This window comes from Capricornis sumatraensis, chromosome 1 (assembly GCF_032405125.1).
Source record: "Capricornis sumatraensis isolate serow.1 chromosome 1, serow.2, whole genome shotgun sequence".
Taxonomy (NCBI): Eukaryota; Metazoa; Chordata; class Mammalia; order Artiodactyla; family Bovidae; genus Capricornis; species Capricornis sumatraensis.
This window is the reverse complement of record NC_091069.1, coordinates 202,570,423-202,593,463: the sequence shown is the minus strand read 5'-3', so window position 1 is coordinate 202,593,463 and position 23,041 is coordinate 202,570,423. Positions and strand designations below refer to the sequence as shown.

The window sequence follows — 23,041 nt, the reverse complement described above, 5'->3', positions numbered from 1 at the left end:
TTACCTGTGGCTTCAATGTCTTTGTTCCACCAGGAAAGAAAACGGGAGCAGGTTTCTTCTGTGTAAGTTACAAACCAGAAATGGTTGTGTTTTAAGGCACGTGCTAAGTGGGGCAGTAACCAGGGGCAAGGGAAAAAGAAAGCTTATAGAGTCTTTTATAGAAAATGAGATATGCTGGGCTGCCCTGGTCTGTTGTGCGGACAAGAAAGACAGGCGTACAGGAGGCAGACGCCCTGCAGAGAACCAGTGCTGTGGTGCTTCTGCTTCAGAGCCCAACTGTGTGGTCCGGGGTCACTGTAGGCTTGAGTGGTTACCTGAATGAACTTGGACAGTCATGAACTTGGGTTTGAATCTCACCATTTTTCTAGTGGTGTCACCTTAAGCATGAGACTTTTCTGTGCCTTAGTTTTTTCACACGACAAAAGAACAGAATATACCCTTTTATTGATTGGGTTAAATGTGGTAATATATGAAAGAATAAGTGCTCAGCAAATGTTGGTTGCTGTTGTTTTTGCTATTACTATTATTGGTTCAGTGTATGTCAGGAAGTACCTGTCAGGGGCAGTAGTGGAGAGGTCTCAAATAAACCTGCTCACAGGGCCTGGGCTTGTGCCCTTCTGTGTATCCTCTGTGATGTCCAGTCCTTGTGGGGAGACGGGTGACATCTCATTCGGTTGAGCTTGAACTATGTCTAGCAGAGAGTGTTACTGACTCCACTGAGGCTCAACTGGAACCAGTGTCCAACAAAGAAAATGTAACGAACAGCCCCTAAATGAGGGGTGTTACAAAGAAACAGAGGGTGAGGATGTAAAGGACACTCAGACTTCATTTGTCTTTTATTTCTCCGCCCTCTTTCCATTTCTGTCACTTCTACCCGATAATGCAAGTGAGTCAATAATAATTCATTTCAACTCACAGTCCCAGGCTCTGCAATGCACGATATAAAAAGAGACTTCAGAGCTCATAATGCACACGGAGAGATAAATGTAACTATAGACAACAATACAGTAATTTCTTGGTGGAAAGGCATGAACAAGTATTATTAGCAGAGATAGTTAATCTTTATGAGTTCTTGCTTGGTGCCAGGTGCTGATCTCAGCACTTTACACGCATTAACCAGTTCAATCACAACAGAAGGCACTCTCCGTTGCACAGCCACGCTTTAGGGGGCAGTTTTGAAATCAGACTTTGAAGACCCCTGGTAGCTCCACTCCTCTTCGTGCATAGCCTGGCTCCTGGCTTTCTGCTCTAGTTTCAGTTGGTGATGTCTACAGCCATTGTCAGAGCGTCTTAAATCAGGAGAGGACTCCTTAGCAATCATTTTCCAGTGACATGATATTCTGCCAGAAAGTCTTTGTGCTGCTGTCAAAAATAATAGTCCCCTCTGTTTACCAACCTTTGTTTATGGAACTTACCTTTTAAGAGATGGTCTTGAGTGCGGCGTGAGGTCAGGAAACCTTTAACTTTTACTAGGTTGGAGCCACGCAGCGCGCGCAGGGTAGCTGTTCTCTCCATTGGAAGTGCACCCTGCTATTCGTTAACCCGGGATGCGGGACCTTAAGCCACCCAGACCAGTTTCCTCTGGTTTAGCCCAGACCTCTCCTGTTCTGCTCTTACTCAGAAACAAGTAATCTCTGCACCTTTTAGGGATGGGCTGGAACTTTATCTCCAGTTGTAGGGTGGAGGAATTGTTAAAAGTGACTGCACTGGCACTTAGCTCCCGGAGAACTGATAATGTATTTCAGCCTCTCAGGAGAGTCTGCCTTAGCATCCACTCGAGGAGCGGCGGGTCCGGTTGCCTGGAGTTGTCTCCATGCTTCCCTGGTTGTGAGATAAAGTCAGCCTTTTCTCACTTTGCTGGCGGGATGGTGGCCACCCAATGAGGTACACCAGTGCCTAGAATCACCCAGAGATGCCCTGTGGGTGGTATAAAACCAGCTATGTGTGGTGGGTTTTGTTTGTTTTTTTAGGATTCGCTTTTTAAACACTTGAAGTCATATTCTGATTACTTCTTGATTAATTTAATCTTCATAGTAGGCACCAGTGGCTCTAACTGGAGAGAGTTTTTCAAGGATGGAAAAGAGCTTCCCCTCCTTTTTTCTGTGTTATCTTTGCCCTCCCAGTTGTTCAGTCATGTCCGACTCTTTGTGACCCCATGGACTGCAGCTTGCCAGGATCCTCTGTCCATGGGGATTCTCCAGGCAAGAAGACTGGCGTGGGTAGCCATTCCCTTCTCCAGAGGATCTTCCCCACCCAGGGATCGAATCCACTTCTGCTTCTTCTGCATTGGCAGGCGGGTTCTTTACAGGCTGAGCCACCTGGGAAACCCCATAGTATCTTTACTTTGAGTGAAATGAGAGTTTATTTCTATAAATGGAAGAAAGACAACTCACTCTCTTAGCATGCTGCATCCCTCTCTGATAGGCTCAGGTATGGAGAAGTGCAAAGGCATCTCTGCTGCTGCTGCTGCTGCTGCTGCTGCTAAGTCGCTTCAGTCATGTCTGACTCTGTGCGACCCCATACACGGCAGCCCACCAGGCTCCCCCATCCCTGGGCTTCTCCAGGCAAGAACACTGGAGTGGGTTGCCATTTCCTTCTCCAATGCATGAAAGTGAAAAGTGAAAGTGAAGTTGCTCAGTCGTGTCTGAAAGGCATCTCTGGGGAACCAAATAAAATGGGTTCAAACTGGGCCGACCCAGGAGTGCGGGAAGAATATTGGGAGGTCCTAGATTCCGAAGAAAGCCAGTGTATTTTAAGATTTCTGAGTCAAGTTTGTCCTTATTGTAGCCTGCCTCTTCTCACCCTCTCCACAGATCCCACTCTGATCCATCCCACCAGTATCTGTCCTGAATGTGTCTGCCCAGCCTGGCTTCCCTGCCCCCAGTCTCATCCTATAGTCTCTTTTTGACAGAGAAGCCAATGGTGATTTTGGCAATGACGACCCTGTATGCAAGACAACAAAAAAGACACAGATGTGTATAACGGACTTTTGGACTCAGAGGGAGAGGGAGAGGGTGGGATGATTTGGGAGAATGGCATTGAAACATGTATACTATCATGTAAGAATCGAATTGCTAGTCTATGTCCGATGCAGGGTATAGCATGCTTGGGGCTGGTGCATGGGGATGACCCAGAGAGATGTTATGGGGAGGGAGGTGGGAGGGGGGTTCATGTTTGGGAACGCATGTACACCCGTGGTGGATTCAAGTCAATGTATGGCAAAACCAATATAGTATTGTAAAGTAAAATAAAGTAAAAAAAAAAAAAAATCAGAAAAAAAAAAAAAAGTAAACCAGACAGTAAGGCATGCATGCTAAGTCGCTTCAGTGGTGTCTGACTCTTGATGGCCCCATGGACTTCTCTGTCCATGGAATTCTCCAGGCAAGAATACTGGAGTGAGTTGCCATGCCCTCCTCCAGGGATCTCTTCCTGATCCAGGATCAAACCCACAGCTCTTATGGCTCATGCACCAGAAAGTAATACCCCTTGCTTAAAAGTCTCCAAAGGCTTCCCTGTCACCCTTAGAAGGAAACCCACATTGGTCAGCACAGCCTGAGAGGCTGATTTGATATAACCTTCCCTGACACTGACCTAGCCTTTTACTGCTCTCCTTCTCCGGGCTTAGCCACACTGTCCTCAGACTTGGTTAACATGTTCCAGTCTCAGCTTTGTACTTGACGTTGCTCTGCCTACAGCACTCCACCAGGCTTGTCTGAGGTTGGCTCCTTTACATTCCCTTGAGGATTCAACAAGGCTCTCCAAGCAGGCTCCTTAAGGTGGGCACAGCCTACCCCCAACTCATTCTCAGGCCTGTTTCTTTGCTTTATTTTCTTCATAGATCTATGCTTGAAATCTGATTTACCATTATTTATTAAAAATTAAACATTTAATAAATTGAAATGTCTAGTCACAATATCTAATTATTAAAATATCAAATATTGAAATTATTTTGTTATTTAAATTTATTGTTACTATTTTATTATTTGGACTTCCCTGGTGGCTCAGATGATTAAGTGTCTGTCTACAATGCAGGAGACCCAGGTTCAATCCCTGGGTCAGAAAAATCCTCTGGAGGAGAAAATGGCAACCCACTCCAGTACTCTTGCCTGGAAAATCCTATGGACAGAGGAGCGTGATAGGCTACAGTCTATCATGGTCCACTTTCCTCACCACATTTAAGTTCCATGAATGTGGAGGAGATCTTGCCCTTCTTGTTATCTGCAGCGGCTTGAGAGTGCCTGGTACATAGTAGGCACTCAATATTTGTTTAACAAATGAAAGAAGTTCAAAAAGAGTTACTTTCTTGCAATAGTCTGAGGCTGGCATTGGGACATTTATTGGTTTAACATTCAATAAATGCAGTATTTACTGAACATCTTTGTAGGCACTAGTCACAACAATGAACAAAACAGAGTATCTGCTCATGTGGGGTTTACTTTCCATGAAAGAAACTAAACAGGTGCTTAGGAAGAGAAAGCAGGGGCACTCACTTTCAAAAAGAGTCGGACATGACTTTGCAACTAAAGACCAACAGTAATCTGTCCAGGAAGTCGAGAGAGTCACAGCCCCAGTGACCAGGGATACTTCCTCTTCCCCGCACCTGGGGGCCACAGGTTTGCCTTTGGGAGGCGGTCAAGAGGTCCCCAGGCCTCTGTGTGCATTTGGGTTTATCATCTGAGAGTGTCTGAGTGTTGCTACATGATCACTGAGCTAGCCAGAAGAATCTACTAATCCCTTTTTCTGTGTGTTAGGCCCTTAGCTGTGTCTGACTCGGGGACCCTATGAACTGTAGCCCGCCAGATTCTTCTGTCCATGGGCTTCTCCAGGCATGAATACTAGTGTGGGTTGCCATTTCCTTCTCCAGGGAATCTTCCCGACTCAGGGATTGAACCCAGGCCTCCTGCATTGATTCTTTACCATCTGAGCCACCAGGCAAGCACTAGTTCCTCCTAACCCACCTATGGATTAGTTATTGAATTGACTCAGTAATGGGCAAGTTTAAAAGAAAGAAAAGGAATAAAGGAAATAGGCTAATTTATTGACTGCCACGGACAGAACTGGCACAAACAACCTGCCCCATGTCCTTCCCTCTTAGCCTCAGCACAGGACAATCTTCTTAAGGTCCTCAAAGGTTACATGCTGTGATGATTAATGTGATGTCTCAACGTGGCAGGCCACAGTGCCCAGACATTTGATTAAACATTAATCTGGATATTTCTGTGACGGGTTTGGGTGAGATTTGTATTAAAATCAGTAGACACTAAATAAAGTGTGTTGCCTTCCAGAATGTGGGTGGGTCTCATCCAATCCGTTGAAAGTCTGATAGAACAAAAACTTGACGTCTCCTAAGCAAGAGGGAATTCTCAGGCTTTGGACTCAAACTCTAACTCCTTCCTGACTTCCCAACTTGCTGGCCTCCCCCATCATATTCTGGACTCACCAAGCATCCACAACCACATGAGACAATTCCTCAAAATCTCTCTCTCTCTCTCCCTGGGGGACCTCTTGACCCCCTCCCAAAGGAAAACCTGTGGCCCCCAGGTGCAGGGAAGAGGAAATAGCCCTGGTCACTGGGGCTGTGACTATCTTAACTTCTTGGACAGATTGTTGTTGTTTAGTCACTAAGCCATCTCCGACTCTTTGTGACCCAACAGACTGTAGCCTGCCAGGCTTCTCTGTCCATGAGATTTCCCAGGCAAGAATATTAGAGTGGGTTGCCATTTCTTTCGATCTTCCTGACCCAGTGATTAAACCTTATATCTCCTTATATCTCTCTTGTATTTCCTGCATTGGCAGGTGGGTTCTTTACTGCTGAGCCACCAGGGAAGCCCATTTTGGACTGATATAGTGACCTTAATAGCCATTCAGTGACTCACACTGGGAGTCTCAGGTACCACTTGAAAAGCTACCCAATAGCTGTGCAAGTCTAGACACTGCCCTCACCTTTCATTTATCTGTTTTTCTCCTTTCAAAAATACTTACTTCATTTTAATAGCAAATTAAATATAAATACATGAGACTATTGTCACTGAGAACATTTTGTAGGCTACAGATAAAGCTGGAATGACCCTCTGCCACCACTTTCAGCCACAACAGTTGGTTAGCAATGTCTTTGTTTTCAGTTTAGTAGGTACCTTTCCAATTCACCAGCCCCTTTGAACCTCCTACTTTTGTTTCTATCCCTTTGCCTCCTCTCCAGATTTGTCCTGTCTGCCATGTTAGGGTGAGGTCTTAGTTTAACTCCTCCTCCTCGAGAAGCTTCCTCTTAGTTTGCTTTCCTAGCGTGGCTCAGAAGCTGTACACAGTGATGCCCAGTTCCTCAGGTGTCCCAGTAGCCCTTTCCAGCACCCCAGGCCTCTGCTGGTCTGAGAGAGAACATGAGAAGAAGAGCAGCTGTGTCTCTACTTCTGGCCAGTCCAGATGTCACCTGGCTGACCCCTTTAGCCTACAGGCCATCAATTACTCTGGACATGATGGAAAGTTTCCCCTTCTTGGAATGGTTTTATGTCTTTTCTGAACTCAGTAAACCTTGTAAAATGAATTCTTGCCACCCTCTTACAAGGGTTTGGAGCTCTGGACCGGGGTCAAGAGATGTCCTTTGGGTTTTCCCTCCCCAAAAGGTTAGCTCTTTGACTATGGGCAAGTCTTGCTCAACTTCTCTAGGTTTCATCTATAGAACAAACTGGATAATCTCTGTCTCGTCACATGAAAGATGAAGATTGGCTCAGTCTCTAGGGATTGTTGTGAGGGTTAAATAAGATAGCACGGGTACCGTGCTTAGAATAAAGCCCAGAACGTCATCAGCTCTCAGTACATGTCAGCTCTTAGAATTTTTCTGCTCTTAGATTCTTTGTTCCTAACATGCTCTCCAAAAGCTATGACCCCCAAGGTTGACTAGCTACGTGAGTTCTGTTCCTTCTTTTAGCCTGCGGTTTGTGTTATTTGTCCTTGAGGTCAATGAAGGCTCATGAAAAGAACAAGGGCCACCTAATGAGTGGATGTGTGTCATTCGTATCACGGGGATTTGACAATCCGTGACAAATTCCTTTGACAGATGTGCACCTATAGCAATCTATCAGTGAGCCCTGTCTCAAATTAGTTAATCACTGGGCCATTCGGTCTAAATTGAATGGTGCTGCTGCATGCAGAAAGTTTTTGTTTGCAATTCTTGAGTCATCTCAGTTTAAATTAAGTCAATTAAAATTCCCTGTTCCTAACCATTTTTATATCAAGTGTGCCTAAATGCCCACAATACTCTGCAGGGCATCTTTCTATTTATGAGTTTGTGTCTCTTTAATGTCTGTGAGTTAATCATTTCCCGACACTGTGCTATTTTCTTTCACTGCCTTCTGTACCATTTGCTGCCTAATTTTCAGGGTGCTAAGGGAGGTTGATATATAAATTGGGAGTGAAGATCATGAGGTCATCATTGAGGTTTAGCAAACAATGTTGCTCAGTGCTCTTGACCAAGAGGTCACCAGTAAAAGAAGCAGTGTCAGGGAGAAATGGTTCTCGTGACAGCTGTTTACCAGACAGAGAAGAGTTCCAGGAATGTACTGTAACAGGCAGATGGTGCAACTCAGTGGTGGGCGAGTTGTTGACCAGGTGCTTTTTTGTCTTGTAGAACTTGAAGAGACACACTCAGCTATATTTGTTAATCCCATTCTCCTCAGAAAGGGCTTCCCTGGTGCCTCAAACAGTAAAGAATTTGCCTGCAATGTGGAAGACCTGGGTTTGATCCCTGGATTGGGAAGATCCCTGAAGGAGGGCATGGCAACCCACCCCAGTATTCTTGCCAGAATAACTCCATGGACAGAGGTGCCTGGTGGGCTACATTCCATGGGGTTGCAAAGAGTCGGACAGACTGAGCAAGTAACACTAACTCTCCTCAGAAAATCCTCACTGTTTACAAACAGCCAATGTGGGCTCTGGCATCTCTTCAGAGACTTGGAACGTCAGTGGCAAGACAGGTAAAAATAAACCCAAATGGAATATCTCTCTCCCTTACATCTTGAAATCACCTTCCCTCTTTGAACAGGGCAAATGGATTTGGGGAAGCACTTTGCGGTGGTTGGTGGGAAGAGGAAGTGGTTTTCAAATGAATACATCAAAAATTGAAGCTCAAGGGTCTTCCTTGGTGGTCCAGCGGTTGAGAATCTGCCTTCTGGTGCAGGGGACACTGGTTCGATCTGTGGTTGGGGAGCTAAGAGCCTACATGCCAAGGAGCAACTAAGCCTGTGTGCTACAACTAGAGAGGCGTGTGCACTCTGGAGCCTTGGTGCCACAACCTGCTGAGCCCACTTGCTCTAGAACCAATGCTCTGCATCAAGAGAGCCCCAGCTTGCCATGACCGAAGAAAGTCAGAGCACCATAATGAAGACCCAGAGCAGCCAAAAAAACAGAAAAAAAATTTTTTAATGAAGCTCAGTGCGTCCGTGCTTCCATGTTGTAGATAGCACAGTGTCCATGGTCCTAGGAGCAACCCGCTGGGCCTCTAGGGATGTCTGAGACTGCTGAAGGATGGAGCCTTCTTTGTGGTGGCCAGTCTCCTCTCATAAGAGGGGTCTACCCTAAGGTTGTGCCCTGCCTGTCTTCTCGCTTCCAGTCGCTCCTCTTTCTTCTCTCTTTCTAAGGTCTCCCCAGGTGGCCTATGCTGAGCTGAAGGTGGAAATTGCTCTGCTTTGCTACAGCAAGAACACAGGCCTCTTACCCTGACAAATGTAAGACTGCAGGTCAAATGTGTATTGGTTTATCCAAAAAGGGAAAGAATAGGGTGTTGTGCTACTCTCGATACTCCAGATCATATCCTCCCCTTCTTTTCTTCTCTTTTTATAAATCAGATTAGCTTTTATTGACTTTCTATTGTTTGGTGCACATTTCCATCCAGAGCTCTTGGGTTTATAGTCCTATGCTATATGCCTGCTTCATTCCTCAAGTTCTGATGGATTTTTAAAAATGGATATAACACTACCTTAAGGAAAGATACATTTGGTCAACGTTGTAAGACCAAATGTTGTGGGTGGGCTCTGTTGCCTCTGTTTTGTCATTGATGTACAGGGTGAAGAGGGTCAGAAACGTGGGGAGGAAAGAATGTCGTCCTAGGAAGCTTCTTGCTCCACTGCTGATGCAGGCCTCCAGGCCACCTTGAGTCACTCAGGGACTTGAGGGTCTCTGACGGGAAGTTGTGAGTTCTAAGTGAAGAACTTCTAACTGAAGTTCTAAGTTCCTTGCAATTTTGTCCTTCCAAGACATGTAAGATCAGAGTAAGGCGTGTGAGATCACGTGTGAGATCACAGCGAGGGATAGGTTTCTTGCCTATGGCTTCATACTAAAGGGCAAGAAGATGGTCAGGTGCTCTCACACGTAAGTGTCCTGAGTGACAATTCTATTCTAGTTCTTTTCTGGTGGTTGTAGCACTGGCTGGGAGGCACCTCCAGGTCTAGAATGTTCCTGATCCGTTGTCCTCATTAGTAACATCCATTGTTCTTACTCCCACGTTGCTCACCAGTGAGAATTTACTCAGCATTTTAATCCATTAATTTGCTGCAGCAGAGCCCGTTCTGCCTCGGAGATAACCACCCCAGATGCCAAGGCCCTGAAAGATTGCTGTCTGAAAAGTTTATTGGCTAATGAAATTAAAAAATCATCTCGAATACCAGATGTGCAAGGTAATGCTTGTTCTCATTGTCATTGTCAACTTCCACAAAGATTGTAGTGGAATGTTGGTGGGAATGTAGAAGTAAGAAATAGGTCAGGGAAGAAACCACAAGTTTGCTGCAGAAGTCATTGCTTGATTGGTAAGATCAAATTTGAGTCTAAAGACAGAGTTTCTTATAAAGTATTTTTCTTTAAGGTATTGTTATATTCATTTTTAAAAATCCATCAGAACTTGAGGAATGAAGCAGGCATATAACACAGGACTCTAAACCCAAGAGCACTGGATGGAAATGTGCATCAAACAATAGAAAGTCAATAAAAGCTATTTTATAAATAGTTGATTTATAAAGAAAAGAAAGGGAGGATATGATTTGGAGTATTTAGAGCAGCACAACATCTTATTCTTTCCCTTTTTAGATAAACCAATATACATACTAATATTTAAAAAGTAAAAGTGGTGTTCTTTATAATAATATTCCTCTAATATTTCTCTTGAATTTTATAGGCACTATAAGAACAACTAGGCACAAAGTTTACAAAGAACTTTTCTGTTGGTGCTCTGATCTGATCAACATAACAAAAATGTAAGTATGGCAGGAATAGCCAGATGATTCCATTTTAGGAACAAGAAAACAGAGGCTTAGAGTTGTCTGTTTGCTTAGAGTGTTTGCACGTTGTGTTCTGACTTCACACCCTGTTTTTCTGTGTATTTTACAAATAAAGTCAATTCTTGGCTTTCCCTTTTTCACATTACTTCCACATGTTTTTTTTTAGTGAAAGGTCAAGAAAAACCTTCTCCCGGGGTGATCACTGACACTGAATCACAGTCTTGACTCTAATGTCTTGTAAACCTAATGTTCTTGAATGAGATGCTACCCAGGCTTTCTTTATTTTATTGTATTTTATTTTCCTATTTTTTTGGCTGTGCCACAAGGCATGTGGGTTCCCTGACCAGGGATCGAACCCACCTCCTCCACCCTGCCGACCCCGCCCCTCATAGAAGAAGCACGATGTCTTAACACTGGACCTCCAAGGAAGTCCCTGGAATTCTTTATTTTAAAGAAAATGGGTACTCTTTGCACATGCGTGCATGCTAAGTTGCTTCAGTCATGTCTGACTCTTTGTGACCTGTGGACTGTAGCCCACCAGGCTCCTCTGTCCATGGGATTCTCCAGGCAAGAATACTGGAGTGGGTTGCCATTTTCTCCTTCAGGGAATCTTCCTGACAGAGGGATTGAACAGAGTCTCCTGCAGCTCCTGCTTTGCAAGTGGATTCTTTATGATCTGAGCCACCAGGGGACCATACTCTTTGCGCAGTCATTGTTATTGGAGTGGTTTCCTTGAAAAGCACAAGACTGGTCACCAGTAGAGCCAGCTTCTTATTTAGGTTCCATCACTGCCCATCTTAAGATCTTTAGCAAGTTTTTTCTAACTCTGCATCTCAGCAATTTCATTCACAAAATGAGGAGATTAAGCATAAAGCTCTAAATTAGAACTAGGGAAATTTTTAAAAATATGATGGAAAAAATTAAAATGTATAAGGAAAAATAATTAGAACATATAAAAAATAGGCAAGACTAATGAAACAACCAAGAGACTAAGGAATTAAGAGAAAAGAAAGATTATAAATGTAGATTAAAGCATAAAATGTAAATAAAAAGAGGGAAAGGGTTGAAAGCAAATAACATGAGGTAAATGGAGATATTTATGCATAAAAATATTCAAAGAAGGAGAAAATCAAATTTAAGAAGAATTTTAGGTTGCAAAGAAGCAGAGATCAAGACAGTTGCCAAATAAAAGGAAGAGGTTAAATAGAACAAAAAATATATATATAGCTAAGTAAGAGAAATTAGAAGTTGAGTATAAAAAGACAGGGCTTCCCTGGTGGCTCAATGGCAAAGAATCTGCTTGTCAATGCAGGAAATGCAGGTTCCATCCTTGGGTAGGGGAGATCCCTTGCAGAAGGAAATGGTTGCCTACTCCAATATTCTTGCCTGAAGAATTCCATGGACTGAGGAGGCTGGCAGTCTACAGTCCATGGTGTCTCAAAAAAGACAGGACTTGGCAACTAAACAACAATGACATAAAATGACAAGTATTAAGCAAGTAGCAATAAAAAATTTTAATCTCAACCTAATTCTAAGATAAAAAGGATGTAAAAATAAATGGAGGTTTAAAATTTTGAGACAGAAGGAGGGTCAGTGTGAAAAAAGAAAGGAAGTTCTAAGTCATATAAATAAGAATAGCAAAGTACAGGCAAATAGGCGAAAGTAGCTTCCCTGGTGGCTCAGAAGGTAAAGAATCTACCTGGGTCAGGAAGATCCCCTGGAGGAGGGCATGACAACCCACTCCAATATTCTTGCCTGGAGAATCCCATGGACAGAGGAGCATAGTGGCCTACAGTCCATGGGATCATCAAAGAATCGGACAAGACTAAAGCAACACACACATACACACACACATAAGCAATAGAATGTGCTTTTCAAAAGGTATATTTTAAAAGTAAAAGGTATTATTAAATTAACTTCACGAAAACAAGAAGAAGATGTCCTGTGTAGGAGAGCAGGTAGGCGTCCGGTGTCTTCAGCAAAGCCTCTGAGCTGAGGCCACAGGCTGCAGTGTTGTGTCTCCAAGTAGGTGGCTCAGGCCCTGGGGGCAGCAAAGCTGCTGGCTGTTAGGAGAAGAATGCCCCAGTGATGAAGGGAAGCAGCAGAGGAGATGAGAAGGGTCGGTGGCCTAGGTGGCCTGACCCATTTGGCTGGTCATAGCAGCTTCTGGGTAAGTCTTCTCCAATCCCTACTGGGGTCAAAAAATGGTACCAACATGCCTGCACAACATGAGAAGGGGTGGTTGTTTGGAAATACTTTTGGTGTCTAGACACACTGGAAATATGCTGAATCATTGAAAGGGGAAGAAAGGAAAACTCTAGAAGTGTAGCATTTCTCAAAGTATGAGATGTTGTTGTTCACAGTTGTTCAAGACCATGGACACCCAAATTACAGACTGCTGTTCACAGCTGGGTGGGGGTATTCCAGAAGCTTGTCTTAGTAACAAGCACTTGGGTGATTCTTAGGAGCAGGGGAGTTAGGGCAAGTAGGGCCCAGGATAGCTTCATGCTTCAAAGTTGGGGTTCAATAAAGAAATTTGGCGACTTGCTGCTAGAGACAGCAAATGAAAGAATGCTGGGAATAACATGCCCAAAATGCTCCATTCTCACGGGTTTCCACCACCAACACAGAGAATTAACCATGTTCCTTACTGATGGTATGATTCATTCATCAGACATTGCCCACGGAGGCCAGGCAGACAGCTGAATCAGGATTTTGAACTCCTGGGGCCTGTGTTAGAGCATGGAGTGTGAAGAATACGCTCACCATCTAAGTAGGCATGTGACTGATTTTCCTGCTCCATCAGCACTTTCTCTAGTCCTGCTGAATTCCTTGCCTGTTTCAGGGCCTACATCTTCATTCCTTTCTACCTTTGTTCCAGCCCCTCCCACTCAATGGAATATCTCTCTCCCTTTTCTTCCTGTCCCATAATCTGGTGAAGACCACCTCTTCTTGGAAGCCTTCCATAAACATTCCAGGCAGAGGCCCTTTCTCTTCAGTCCCAGAGCAGTCCCTGCCTTCCTCTGGCAAATGCTGGGCTCTCCTTTTGGTGTGGTCTCTGTGTCTGTTGGTGTTCTTCCCTTGCCTTCCCCACCTTCCCTTTAGCAAAAGGAGACTGCAGCTCCTTGGAGGCAGGGATCATTTCTTCATCAGCTTTCTGCCTCAGCATCCAGTGTGAGGACTGCTATGTAATGTGTATGTATGCTAAGTTGCTTCAGTCATGTCCGACTCTGCAAAACCAAGGACTGTAGCCCGCCCGGCTTTTCAGTCCATGGAATTTTCCAGGCAAGAATAATGGAGTGGGTAGCCATTCTGTTTTCCAGGGAATCTTCCCAACCCACAGATTGAATCTGTGTCTCTTCTGTCTCCTGCATTGACAGGTGGGTTCTTTACCAGCAATGCCACCTAGGAAGCGCCCCTGCTACGTCATATGTGCCCTGCGTGCCAAGTCGCTTCAGTCATGTCTGACTCTTTGTGACCCTGTGGACTGTAGCCTGCCAGGCTTCTCTGTCCTAGGCATTGCTTGGTTTTTCTCTACCTAGGTGGGTTTGTGTGTGGCTTGTCAAAAGTCAGATTGTGGCTATCTCCAACACTTCTAAAAGAAACAAGATGGCATATACTTCCCTGGTGGCTCAGTTGGTAAAGAATCCGCCTGCAATGTGGGACACCCGGCTTTGATCCCTCGGTTGAGAAGATCCCCTGGAGGAGGGCATGGCAACCCACTCCAGTATTCTTGTCTGGAGAATCCCTATGGACAGAGGAGCCTGGTGGGCTACAGTCCAGGGGGTTGCAAAGAGTCTGACATGACTGAGCAGCTAAGCACAGCACAGCACATAAGCAGGCAAAAAATAAAAATACTTTTTTTTTTTTTGAGTTCTCTGATACTTGAAGATGATAAGGCAGCTTTGTTAAGATGAACTGAACCAATGACCATTCATATATCCACATTGCTGCTGCTAAGTCGCATCAGTCATGTCCGACTCTGTGCGACCCCATAGGCGGCAGCCCATCAGGGTCCCCCGTCCCTGGTTCTCCAGGCAACAACACTGGAGTGGGTTGCCATTTCCTTCTCCAATGCATGAAAGTGAAAAGTGAAAGTGAAGTCACTCAGTTGTGTTTGACCCTCAGCGACCCCATGGACTGCAGCCTACCAGGCTCCTCCATCCATGGGATTTTCCAGGCAAGAGTACTGAAGTGGGGTGCCACTGCCTTCTCCGTATCCACATTAAACGCTGCCATAAAACACAACAAAGATACAAAAGAAGGTTCTGGGACTTCTCTGGTAGACCAGTAGTTAAGACTCCATGCTCTCAATGCAGTGGCAGGGTTTGATGCCACATGCTGCAGAACGCAGCCAGAAGCAAGCCAAACAAATGAAGGTCTTTAGGGAAGATGCAAACAGTTACAATTTCCAGATTATGGACCCAGGACTTCAGCAGGGCTGGGGGTATGGATCTAGAACAAAGGGTCCAGTACCCAAGTGTATACTGAGCATTGTTTGTAGACTAAATGACTCACACGTACAAGGAATTTTTTCAAATGATGTGGCTTATAAAATGCAGTTATGTTTAGAAGCGCTAGTGAACTTTTTGTGCTTTTTAGTGTCTTAGGTGATTATGGGAAGTCATCATATTTAAAATGATTGGGAAACGCAGGCTTATAAGGTGACTGGGATCCAGTTAGCTGACGCAGTGGCCTCTGTCTTATGGCATGGCCACTCTGTGCGGTACTTTGGCCTGTAGAAGTGCTTTGAATTCTGCCTAAGATTAACCACCAACTACCTGGGTAAAGCTAGCAACAGAAATCTAAATATGGACACCAAGTGGGCCATCTGCTTTGAGCCTGATGCTGGGTGATGCCCCTCCCTCTTTCTTCCCTTTCTATATTTATCCCATCAATTTTTGAGATGGGCAGTACATTCCTATACTAAAAAAAAATGATCTGGACTTTCATAAGTTCTCTAGAGCAGTTATTGGGCTTCCCTGGTGGCTCAGTGGTAAAGAATTTGCCTGCCAAGCAGAAGATGCAGGTTCGATCCCTGGATCAGGAAGATCCCTTGGAGGAAGGCACGACAACCCACTCCAGTTTTCTTGCCTGGGAAATCCCATGGACAGAGGAGCTTGGCAGGTTAGAGTCCACGGGGTCACAAAGAGTCAGACATGACTTAGTGACTAAACAACAACAATGAACAATTATTACCACATTAAAAAAATTTCCACTAAGCAGGGAAATTTCAAAAACAAAACTAAAGTGTTCCCTATGCTACCCCAAATCTTCTGGGGACCAACAAAAAGGGTGCCAATTAAATTTACCAAACTAGAACATTCAATGAAATGAATGTATACATATTTTTATCAGACTCTCAAATACATCTTCTTCATTATATGAGAGCATGCCACCTGCAAAAAGACTGTCTTTAAATGAGCGTTATGGAAAAGTCACTCTGTTGTTCTTGGTCTTGGACCGGTGATAACTTTGGCCTGTCAGATTGATGGGCCTCCAATTATTAATGGCTGTCCCAGTGAGGAGGAAGGATGAGATGAGGGAAAAGCATCAGATTATCCTGAAGGCTATACTATTTCTTTCTGCTCCAGTGATGCCTCCTAGCCCTAAATTCCTCAATCTTAACTGGCATCTCTTTTGCAAAATGAGTTTAGTAATACAGGATAACCTGAGATCCTGCGGCATGGGCATAGGGCTAGAACATTCTGTCAGACCATAATGCTGCTGGTCTGTGTCGTCCTGACATTATCTGGTAAAGTAACTTTGAACTTTGGAATCTAAGATGACTATCTTTTGGCTGGAGGTGACCCTTTTAAAATTGTTATTGTCATGGAACATGAACTTAGTTGCTTACAGATATATAAAAACACATATTCAAGCTGATGTTATTCAATTTTAAACAAAACCAACACTCTAAAATATTGTCACATAAATTATTGAGAAATTATTTTAGAAACATTTATGGTGTCTTTTACAACTGCAATTTGTGATGCTTAGATCATCTGCCATGACTGATACCTCAGGCATTACTTAGCACCTGTTTCACGTTCTTCATCTATAACGGAAACCAATACTCTCTATCTTCTGTAAAGGACTCCAAGAATCAACAGCATTTTTGGAATCCAAAAATGGCTTTGGTACTAGAAAAGGTTGATTAAGACCATCACTCTTGCTATTTAACTTGAATTACACATTATCCTGCATCTCAACAGATTTGTGAAAAGACATGAAAAGTAATAAGCAAAATAATTCTGTTATATTGCTTTATATCACTTCATTATTTTCTTCTTTTATTTTTAATATTTCTTTTATTAAGTGAGCAGGAAAATACATGGTTGAGCAAATTGAAACTACAAGTTGTGCCCTTTACAAGACTGAGTGAAACAAAGATTCATCAGAAGGCATGTGTCAATTTCCTACAACAGAACTTCTTGCAACAACATTCAATGGAGCTGAATACATACAGATGTTACAGGCTGCCCAGGGAAGCCTCATAACTATTGTCACTTGGAAGAATGATAAAACCAAAATGTCATTAGGTTTTCATTAGGCTTTCTTGAAGCTGCATTTAGCAGGAGATACATTTAATGTTGTTTATTTCTTGTTTTAGAAAAAAATAATTGTTGTTATCATGTTTAAACATTTAGACCAAAAAAAAAAATTTAGAATCCTCTTCCCACTTCTAGCAACTCTGCACTTACTGCAGTGCCAGTAGCTTAAAATGGATCACTATCTGTATAAATGTAAGAATCTTGAAATACTATTTTTCTTAAGATTCTATATGGCAGCCTCTCTTCCAACCCTGCAGGGCTTCAACCCTTGACCTGTTAAGATGATTCATGGAGCCAGAAAGTACAGCCAGATGCTTTCCATCCACAGAAGCCTCCCAGGAAAGAAAATCCATTGAGGGTTTCATTTTCTACATGGAAGCAGACCTATGTTTTTATAATATAGAATTTGGACACAGCTTTTTGTTTTGATATTGAAATGAAAATGGTCTTATAGGCTTATACCTTAATAAAAGAATTCCAAAACTCTGTTATTATTTATTTTCATTCATTTTTTCATCCAATATTTACTGATTACTATTTGCCAGGCATTCTTATAAGTACAGGAGATAGGCCAGTGAACAAACTAGATGTTGATAAGCTCTATAAAAGGCAATAAAGTGGAGACTAAATGGGGAATTGGGAATTATCTTGTATAGGTCTCTGATAGGATAGGAATATTTGTGCAGAGACCCAAAGGTGGGGGAGAGCACATTTTACAGATACATGGAGGGCTTTCTAGACAGAGGAGACAGCCAGGGCAAAGACCTCAAGACAGGCGCATGCTTTGAGTGTTTCCTGGATAAAGCAAGGAAGGCAGTGTGGCTGAACAAAGTGAACCAGGGAAAAAGTAGATGAAGTCAGAGAAGTGGTAGCCGTGGTTGGGGATGGAGCAAAGTGTAGGTCAGATTTATGAGGGCCTTATAGGCCACTGTAAGGACACTGACGTTCTGAGTAAGATGGGAAGACCTTGAGCACTTGAGCAGAAAAGTGGCATAACCTGTATATTAGTCGATGTTTTAGAAGTGTCATCTTGGACTTCCCTGGTGGTCCAGTGGTTAAGAACCTGTCTGCCAATGCAGGGCACACAGGCTCCATCCTGGTCTGGGAAGATCCCATGTGTCATGGAGCAACTAAGCCTGTGTGCCACAGCTACTGAGCCTGAGTGCTGGAACTACCGAAGCTGGCATACCTAGAGCCCATGCTCCACAACGAGAGAAGTCACCTCAGTGAAGGAAGTAGCTCCCACTCGCCTCAACTAGAGAAAGCCCTTGGGCAGCAGCAAAGACTCAGCACAGACAAAAAAGGAAACTAGAATATCATCTGGTCTGGAGGAGCAAAATTGCCATTTACTGACAGAGAATACTGTAATGCTGGGGGAAGATTGAAGGCCGGAGGAGAAGGGGACGACAGAGGATGAAATGGCTGCATGGCATCACTGACTCGATAGACGTGAGTTTGAGTGAACTCTGGGAGCTGGTGATGGACAGGGAGGCCTGGTGTGCTGCGGTCCATGGGGTCGCGAAGAGTCGGACACGACTGAGCGACTGAACTGAACTGCATACTGTAATGGGAGTAGATTGGTAGGTGGAGTACAAATCAGTTTGATTTTAAACATGTTGAATTTGAGATGTCCACTGCACATCCAATGAAGATGTCAAGTGAACAGTTAGATGTATAAATCTGGTTTTCAGAAAAGAGGTTAGGGCTGGCAATAAAAATATGAGTATTGTCTTTACATAGTTGGTTTTTCAAGCCCCAAGACTGGAAGGGATCACTTAAGAGAGAGGATATCCAGTGCTGGGCACTCTAGGAATTCAGCAAAGGAGACCCAGAAGGAATGGCCAGAGGGGTGAAAGAACATGAGGGGTGTCCCCAAGCTGAGACACTTCTTCAAAGAGGAAGGAGTCATTACCTGTGTTAAAGACTGAAGATAAATCAAGAAGCATGAAGTCAGAGACCTAGATACTGCGTTTGACATCATGAATGTAACTGGTGCCCTCAGCAAGAGCTGCTTGTGGTGGGGATAAAAGCCTGATCTGAGGTTTTCTTGTGTGTGTGAAGGGGAGAAGATAAGATAGCAATTAAGGAGGATAATGGGGCTGAGAGTGTTTATAACACAAGAGATTACAGCATGAACATGGTGAAATTCTCCAATAGAACGGGTAAAGCTGGTGATGCAGAAGAGGGCGGGGGGATTCTTGGGGTGATGACCTTTATTTGGTGATGATGGATAGACAGCTCCACCAAGAGCAAATGAAGATTGACTGCTACCAGCTTAGGAGGTGGTGAGGTAATCTGTAATCCTTAAATTTAACTGGTCAAGATCAGGAAACTGAGAAGCCAGGGTATTTAGAGGATTATCTAAGTGGTTACTGAGATCACAAGAACTAATCAAGGGTGCTGTTGGAGATAGTGAGAAGGAGCTAAGAGCCAAGATACTGAAACAATGAGGGGGAGAGGCTGAAGATAACTGGAGACTTCACAGGCTAAGGGCAAGAGCTTCAAAGCATTCCACTGTTTGGGAGGAAGAAGGGATAATAGTTTGGGTATGGACCTAACAGAAGCAGAAGATATTAAGAGGTGGCAAGAATATACAGAAGAACTGTACAAAAAAGATCTTCACGACCGAGATAATCGTGATGGCGGGAGTACTCTTGCCTGGAAAATCCCATGGACGGAGGAGCCTGGAAGGCTGCAGTCCATGGGGTCGCTGAGGGTCAGACACAACTGAGCGAGTTCACTTTCGCTTTTCACTTTCATACATTGGAGAAGGAAATGGCAACTCCAGCGTTCTTGCCTTGAGAATCCCAGGGACGGGGGAGCTTGGCGGGCTGCCGTCTATGGGGTCGCACAGAGTCGGACACGACTGAAGTGAATTAGTAGTAGTAGTGATCACTCATCTAGAGCCAGACATCCTGGAATGTGAGGTCAAGCAGACCTTAGAAAGCATCACTACGAACAAAGCTAGTGGAGGTGATGGAGTTCCAGTTGAGCTGTTTCAAATCCTGAAAGATGATGCTGTGAAAGTGCTGCACTCAATATGCCAGCAAAGTTGGAAAACTCAGCAGTGGCTACAGGACTGGAAAAGGTCAGTTTTCATTCCAATCCCAAAGAAAGGCAATGCCAAAGAATGCTCAAACTACCACACAATTGCACTCATCTCACACGCTAGTAAAGTAATGCTCAAAATTCTCCAAGCTAGGCTTCAGCAATATGTGAATCGTGAACTTCCAGATGTTCAAGCTGGTTTTAGAAAAGGTAGAGGAACCAGAGATCAAATTGCCAACATCCGCTGGATCATGGAAAAAGCAAGAGTTCCAGAAAAACATCTATTTCTGCTTTATTGACTATGCCAGAGCCTTTGACTGTGAATCACAATAAACTGTGGAAAATTCTGAAAGAGTTGGGAATACCAGACCACCTGACCTGCCTCTTGAGAAACCTATATGCAGGTCAGGAAGCAACAGTTAGAACTGGACATGGAATAACAGACTGGTTCCAAATAGGAAAAGGAGTACGTCAAGGCTGTATATTGTCATCCTGCTTATTTAACTTCTATGCAGAGTACATCATGAAAAACGCTGGACTGGAAGAAGCACAAGCTGGAACCAAAATTGCCAGGAGAAATATCAATAACCTCAGATACGCAGATGACACCACCATTATGGCAGAAAGTGAAGAGGAACTAAAAAGCCTCTTGATGAAAGTGAAAGAGGAGAGTGAAAAAGTTGGCTTAAAGCTCAACATTCAGAAAACGAAGATCATGGCATCCGGTCCCATCACTTCATGGGAAATAGATGGGGAAACAGTGGAAACAGTGTCAGACTTTATTTTGGGGGGGCTCCAAAATCACTGCAGATGGTGACCGCAGCCATGAAATTAAAAGACGCTTACTCCTTGGAAGGAAAGTTATGACCAACCTAGATAGCATATTCAAAATCAGAGACATTACTTTGCCGACTAAGGTCCATCTAGTCAAGGCTATGGTTTTTCCTGTGGTCATGTATGGATGTGAGAGTTGGACTGTGAAGAAAACTGAGTGCCGAAGAATTGATGCTTTTGAACTGTGGTCTTGGAGAAGACTCTCGAGAGTCCCTTGAACTGCAAGGAGATCCAACCAGTCCATTCTAAAGGAGATCAGTCCTGGGTGTTCTTTGGAAAGAATGATGCTAAAGCTGAAACTTCAATACTTTGGCCACCTCATGCGAAGAGCTGACTCATTGGAAAAGACTCTGATGCTGGGAGGGATTGGGGGCAGGAGGAGAAGGGGACGACAGAGGATGAGATGGCTGGATGGCATCACTGACTTGATGGACGTGAGTTTGAGTGAACTCCGGGAGTTGGTGACGGACAGGGAGGCCTGGCGTGCTGCGATTTGTGGGGTCACAAAGAGTCGGACACGAATGAACGACTGAACTGAACTGAATGAAGAACAAGCAGGCGTCCTACTACTATCAATATTTTATTATTCACATTTTGATAGAGATAACATAAAATAGTATATTCCAGGGTATGGCAGTCACAGTCAAGGAAAACCTTGGCTTAGAACCCACCAAATCATTTCTAACTACTGCTTGAACAACCTTAGACAACAGTAACTGAAGACTTTGTGAATGCAGGGAAAAAATACCTGAAAGTAACCAAAAGGTTCAGACTAGAAAATATGCCAAGAAGATTTTCTTTCTTTATACCACTACACAGGTGAGAATGATCCAGTTTCAGCATATTTTTGACAATTTAAAACACATTAGAAAACTGGAGATTTAAACAGCATTAAACACTCTTAGGCATAGCAAAATGATAGTTTTCCCTTCCAATATTATAAATTTGGCATTTCTACAGTTAGGTTAACATTGTTAAAAAAAAAAAAAAAAGACAGCTAAATGCACAAAAACAGTTTCACAACATCCAATTTGAAACTTCATCTATGCTGTCATCCTTTTTTTCCCCCTGCTACAGATTTATTTCTTGCTGTCACCTAACGTTTGAAATTCTGATTCAGGGTGATGTCTGAGGTTTTTAAATAAACCATAATACAAAATTACTATTCCTTAACACTAACCCCAGAGGGAGAAATACGAGGAAGAGACAACTGGGGCATGGATGTTTGCTACAGATGAGCAATGATCCATTGCTGGAAATGAAAACTTACCTTTCCTCCAGCCCCAACTGTGCAGTGCAACTTGGCGTGATAAAAACCAACTATCAAAACCAAACCCTATCACTCAAGGAATTGAGTTTGTTTGAAGATATGTACACAAACCCCCCAAATCTGGAAACTTTAGGACATTTCTATTTTAAACTGTATTTTCTAGTCTTCCTCCAAATGTTTGGCATCATGGACACAGAGTCCAAGATTTTGATGTGAATTTAGAATATCTCAAAACTTATTCAGAGATTTTTGTTTTAAAAATGCTTTTATGAAGATTTTTATTTCGGTGCATTCTGGCATTTTCTGGGATGACAGCCTTAGAAGAATAATTTTCAAAGCAGAGAGTTATGGTCTCATACTGTTTAATGTTATGCAAATTTTTGAATATCCTAAGTAGCTACAGAAAATCCCCCAAATCCCAATGATACAATTTGGAAATCAAGAAATACTAGAAAATGTTTGGTGGACATGTGTAAATGGTCAGTTTTTTTCAGCTGTACCATGCAGGGTAAGGGATCTTCGTTCCCTGACCAGAGATGGAACCGGTACCCCCTGCAGTGGAACCGCAGAGTCTCAACCACTAGACCACCAGGAAGTCCCTCAATGGTCAGTTTTAAACTTGCAAATTCTCAAGAGGTTTTCTTTTTAGCTGGGGCTTCTGAAAGAAGATCAGTTTATATCCATTTTGAGACCCATACAAGGACAGAGCATTTTAAGATTCTTTATATTGCGACCCTGATCAAGGCCAAAATGTAATGGTATTTATGAGAAATATTGACAGGCAAATGAAATCAAATTTAGATTTTTGGATTTTAGGTTGTAACTATATAGTCTCAGTTAAGTCAGTTTTGGGTTTGTTATTTTTTTGATTTGTTTAGATTTAAGGTTAAGAGGAATGAACAAAAAAGTGACTAATAATTCACCAAAACTGTTGAGATGGTTAGAGCATGACAGAGTCATTCAGAATTGCCATCAGCATGTTGCGGATATTCTATTTTCCTCCAGAAGTTTAAAAAATTTTGACCAATAACGGCATGTTCTTTCTTAAAAATATGGCACATCTTGTATCT

The 23,041-nt window shown here is 43.3% G+C and overlaps 1 long non-coding RNA gene across 2 annotated transcripts; it reads left to right on the top strand.

Annotated features, from left to right (window-relative positions):
- Positions 1-8: 8 nt before the first annotated feature.
- Positions 9-17,214, top strand: LOC138096931 (uncharacterized). Of its 2 annotated transcripts, none has more exons than XR_011146436.1 (5): positions 9-62; positions 7,625-7,970; positions 9,553-9,668; positions 10,163-10,241; positions 17,077-17,214. It is a non-coding gene; the product is annotated as an uncharacterized lncRNA (long non-coding RNA). The 2 variants fall into 2 exon arrangements; XR_011146437.1 differs by having other exon boundaries at positions 9,550-9,668.
- The last annotated feature ends 5,827 nt before the right edge of the window (positions 17,215-23,041 follow it).